The sequence below is a fragment of the Salvelinus sp. IW2-2015 genome, linkage group LG26, assembly GCF_002910315.2.
Source record: "Salvelinus sp. IW2-2015 linkage group LG26, ASM291031v2, whole genome shotgun sequence".
NCBI classification, from domain to species: Eukaryota; Metazoa; Chordata; class Actinopteri; order Salmoniformes; family Salmonidae; genus Salvelinus; species Salvelinus sp. IW2-2015.
In genome coordinates this window covers 21,577,213-21,583,087 of record NC_036866.1, presented here as the reverse complement: position 1 = coordinate 21,583,087, position 5,875 = coordinate 21,577,213, and positions in this window count along the sequence as shown.

Sequence of the window (5,875 nt, the reverse complement as noted above, 5' to 3'; positions counted from 1 at the left end):
TGCATGTTGCCACCTACTGTGCGGGAGTGTGTGGTCGATCACGTTACATTTTGTGATACAAAAACAAAATGGGGGGGGTTGCACCACCACCACCAACTAACCCTACACCTATATACCACTATTTGATAAAAATACAACATTTAAATAAAAAACACCACCCCATTCCACTACTTTGACCCTAACTGATCCTACTCCAGGCTGAATGCCTGGGAGGAAGGGACTCTTTCGCTCAACACACTTTGTAACTTTTCTGCAATAAAACCTTCTCTGCAGCTGCCACCACCACACCTATTCTCTGTGATCTAAGTTCTATTTCTGCAGTACAGTTGTTAACCATGGGAATGAATGCTAAGAAGCCAACTTTAACTGAAGCACAAATTCGTATCACTCTTTATTGGCCTAGCAAACTGGCTCTAAGCAGAATAGAAAGAGGAGTGGGAGGCCCCGGTGCACAACTAAGCAAGAGGACAAGTACATTAGAGTGTCTAGTTTTAGAAAGACGCCTCACAAGTCCTCTTTCTATTCTGCTTAGAGCCAGTTTGCTAGGACAATAAAGAGTGATACGAATTTGTGCTTCAGTTAAAGTTGGCTTCTTAGCATTCATTCCCATGGTTAACAACTGTACTGCAGAAATAGAACTTAGATCACAGAGAATAGGTGTGGTGGTGGCAGCTGCAGAGAAGGTTTTATTGCAGAAAAGTTACAAAGTGTGTTGAGCGAAAGAGTCCCTTRCTCACAGGCATTCAGCCTGGAGTAGGATCAGTTAGGGTCAAAGTAGTGGAATGGGGTGGTGTTTTTTATGGCAGCATCATTAAACAGTACCCGCAAAAAAACTGTCTCAACGTCAACAGTGAGGGATGCTGGATAKACTTGGATTAGCTAACACAACGTGCCATTGGAACACAGGAGTGATGGTTGCTGATAATGTGCCTCTGTCCGCCTACGTAGATATTCCATAAAAAATCAGCCATTTCCAGCTACAATAGTCATTTGCAACATTAACAATGTCTACACTGTATTTCTGATCAATTTGATGTTATTTTAATGGACCAAAAATGTGCTTTTCTTTCAAAAACAAGAACATTTCTAAGTGACCCCAAACTTTTGAACGGTAGTGTACATTTAGAATACATTTCAAAGACAAGAAAGATCTTAGCTGAGAATTAATCACTGATTATCACCCTATAYGAAATAGGGTGATAATTATTTAGGTCACAATGGTCACCACCTTTTGTTCCCCTAACCCTACCACCCTTCCCCTAATTGGAGTAAACTAATGGAAAACAACACTTAGGCTTCTACTTCCAGCTTACACATACTATATATATTTTACGGACACAATATATTTTACAATAGTTATCTTTTTTTAGTTTTTAATCCCATCTTTCAGCTACACTCATCATATATTATATATGGTTGCAAGAATTTTGTATATTCATTTCAATTGGAGAATTCTACGCTTTGAATCCGGCGTAATTTTGTGTATCAGCTCATAAACTATGTCCAATGGAATCGGTACCTCGAAAATCTCTTCCCAACTATTTTGCAATCTAAATCAAATCAAATTGTATTTGTCACATACACATGATTAGCAGATGTTAATTTGAGTGTAGCGAAATGCTTGTGCTTCTTGTTTCGACATTGCAGTAATATCTAACAAGTTATCTAACAATTCCCCAACGACTACCTAATACACACAAATCTAAAGGGGTGAATGAGAAAATGTACATGTAAGGATATGGATGYGCGATGGCTGAGCGGCATAAGCAAGGTGCAATAGATGGTATCAAATACAGTATATACATGTGATATGAGTAATGTAAGATATGTAAACATTATTAAAGTGCCATTATTTAGAGTGCATTGTATAAAGTGACTGGTGATCCATTTATTAAAGTGGCCAGTGATTGGGTCTTTATGTAGGCAGCAGCCTCTCTGAGTTAATGATTGCTATTTAGCAGTCTGATGGCCTTGAGATAGAAGTTGTTTTTCAGTCTCTCGGTCCCAGCTTTGATGCACCTGTACTGACCTCGCCTTCTGGATGGTAGCGGTGTGAACAGGCAGTGGCTCGGGTGGTGATGTCCTTGATGATCTTTTAGCCCTTCCTGTGACATCGGGTGCTGTAGGTGTCATGGAGGGCAGGTAGTTTTCCCCCAGTGATGTGTTGTGCAGACCGCACCACCCGCTGGAGAGCCTTGCGGTTGAGGGCAGTGCAGTTGCCGTACCAGGCTGTGATACAGCCCGARCGGATGCTCTCGATTGTGCATCTGTAAAAGTTTGTCAGGATTTTGGGTGACAACCACATTTCTTCAGCCTCCTGAGATTGAAGAGGTGCTGCTTCGCCTTCTTCGCTACACTGTCTGTGTGAGTGGACCATTTCAGTTTGTCTGTGATGTGTACACCGAGGAACTTAACACTTTCCACCTTCTCCACTGCTGTCCCTTCGATGTGAAAAGGGGGGTGCTCCCTCTGCTGTTTCCTGAAGTCCACAATAATCTCCTTTGTTTTGTTGATGTTGAGTGAGAGGTTGTTTTCCTGACACCACACTCCGAGTGCCCCCACCTCCTCCCTGTAAGCTGTCTCGTCATTGTTGGTAATCAAGCCCACTACTGTTGTGTCGTCTGCAAACTTGATGATTGAGTTGGAGGCGTGCATGGCCATGCAGTCATTGGTGAACAGGGAGTACAGGCGAGGGCTGAGCACGCACCCTTGTGGGGCCCCAGTGTTGAGGGTAAGTGAAGTGGAGATGTTGTTTCCTACCTTCACCACCTGGGGGCAGCCCGTCAGAAAGTCCAGGACCCAATTGCACAGGGTGGGGTTGAGACCCAGGTCCACCAGCTTGATTAGTGAGCTTGGAGGGTACTATGGTGTTGAATGCTGAGCTATAGTCAATGAACAGCATTCTTATATAGGTATTCTTCTTGTCCAGATGGGATAGGGCAGTGTGATGGCGATTGCATCATCTGCGGACCTGTTGTACGGTATGCAAACTGAAGTGGGTCTAGGGTGGCCGGTAAGGTGGAGGGGATATGATCCTTGACTAGTCTCTCAAAGCACTTCATGAGGACAGAAGTGAGTGCTACTGTACGGGGCGGTAGTCATTTAGTTCAGTTAACTTTGCCTTCTTGGGTACAGGAACAATGGTAGCCATCTTGAAGCATGTGGGAACAACAGACTGGGATAGGGAGCGATTTAATATGTCCATAAACACACCAGCCAGCTGGTCTGCGCATGCTTTATATTTCACAGCTGCACATTTTTTGGTCCTTAAATGAAACTGGTATACTTTTTTTATTAATCATTATTTTCTTTAACCAATTTTGGTCTTTAATGCAGGGCCAACAGACAAGTTTCTTACTTTTTCTCCCTTCCGTTTGCATCTTCCATTTTTGCGGTAATGGTGCAATTAGTTGCTTGTAATTTTCGGCAGAGCAGACATTTCCATTTATTTTWGTGAGCTGCATGTGTGACATAAGTCCACCAGTCCTATTTATGATATCATTTACAAAGATTATTATTTGTTATTTTTTAATCAATTAGTATATTTGAGATTAACCATAATATTTGTTGTATTATTTGTTCTGTATTTTCTGGTGGATTAAACTGAAATTGCAACCGACTTTCTATGGCTTGTTTTAAAAATAGTGTTATTTTGGAGATTATTTCATTTTCAAATAACCGAAAGTGAGAGGTTCCAATCTGAATAGAGGAAAAAAGGTCATTCTTGAACAAGGGGTGAGACATTCTTACTAATATGCTACAAAAGTTATCAAGTATAATTTTTGTATGACTGAAGCCTTTAGTGAGAGGTCTAATGCTTTAATAATTTCTGCTCTCCGAACCTAGCAACTTGTTTTCTAAATTATATTTGGAACGGCAAGCCAGACAAAATTAAACGGGCCTATTTATGGCAAGGCCATAAGCAAATAGGTTAACTGGGATATGACTAAAGAGTTAATCAGGGTGATTTTTCCACAAATAAAKCGTTATTTTCCTTTCCACGGTAGAAAGATGTTATCAAACTTTCTATTCAAATGTATTGTAGTGAGATAATTTCTTTCTTTCGGGATATGAATACKGAGTATTTCCACATCACTGTCAGACCYTTTTATTGGTACACTACATGGTAATGTCAAAGTTGTATTTTTTTGTGATCCAATATGTAATATAGTACACTTATCATAATTTTGTTGTAATCCAGAGACATTAGAAAAAGTATCTAGATACTCTATGAGGCTGTGGGAGGATACAAATTGTGGATTTAAAAGAAAACATGAATCATCAGCGTACAATGGCACCGTTGTTTTTAAGCCCTGGATTTCTAGCCACTTGATATTATTGTTAGATCTGAGTTTAATAGCTAACATATCGATGGCCATAATAATAAAAAAATGCAGATGGTGGACAACCTTGTTTTACTCCTCTTGACAGTTGAATACTAATATTTTACATCTATGGTTACTATACATAACTCCAAATTTGAAATATTCCAGACATTTGTAAATAAATTCCAGTTGTACTTTATCAAAAGCCTTTTCAAAGTCAGCTATGAATACCAGGCTTGGTTTCCTGGATTTTTCATAGTGTTCTATTGTTTCCAGTACTTGTCTTATATTATCTCCAATGTATCGTCCATGTAAAAAAACCTGCCTGATTAGGATGAATAATATCTGACAATACTGTACCTTTTTAATTCCATGCGCTATGCATTTTGCCAGAATTTTTGCATCACAACACTGAAGTTGTAAGGAGCCTCACCATTTTTAAATGGACTGGGTCTTTATATTTACCACTTGGGTCCGGTTTCAGTAGTAATGAAATCAGACCTTCTTGTTGAGTATCTGATCATCTAAAATGTTTATAGGAGTGGTTAAAATGCTAATAACGGTTCTCTGAGTACATCAAAAAAGGTTTGGAACACCTCAACTTGTATGCCATCCAGCCCTGGAGTTTTCCTGGACTTAAAGGCTTTAATTGCATCAAGAAGTTCCTCCTCTGTAATTTGGCCTTCACATGAGTCTTTCTGTACAGCTATTAATTTTACATTATAAATAGAAAAAAATCCATACAATTCACCAAAAACATATGCTTAAAGTACTCTTTCAAAATATTGTTTGGTGAATCATGAGTGACTCCATCATTTGTAACAAGTTTCAATAAATTATTTTTGGGTGCCATATCTTTGTTGAAGATTAAAAAACGATTTGGTGCATTTTTCCCAATATTCCATCCAGTTCGTTTTATTTTAATAAGATATTACACTTGATCTTTCTTGAATAAGTTCCTCCATTTCTTTTTGTTTTTCCTCTAACTTATTCTGTGCCTCTATGGCACAGTTTATATTGCTATCTACTGTATCTGTACTGTTAGTCCTTCTATTTCTTTTGTTAATATGAACTATTTTGACCTAAATTGTTTTTGTTTTAAAGATGAGTATTGAATTGCATGGCCTCTAAAGGCACATTTGTCCCATACAATAATGGTATCTGCTGTACCTATGATATGTTGGAAAAAGTCAGTTATAAATTCTTATGTGTTAGTTAAAAACAAGTTATCATCCAATAGGCTTTGATTACATTTTCAATATCCTCTCCCATGTGAAAATTCTGTAAGAGTAATGTATATGCCAATTATTTCATGGTCCAACCGCATTTTGTCCCCTATTAACACTTTTGAACTTTTGATACCAGTGAGAATGACATAAGAAAGTAGTCAAGATGACTAGCTTGATTGAGCCTCCGCCATGTATATCTCACTAGGTCAGGATATTTAAGCCTCCATATATCCACTAGTTCCAATATATCCATGATATTCGGGACAGGCTAGTTTTAGTCACAGGCTGCTGCGGGGCTGCAGCTGTATAATATTTATGCAT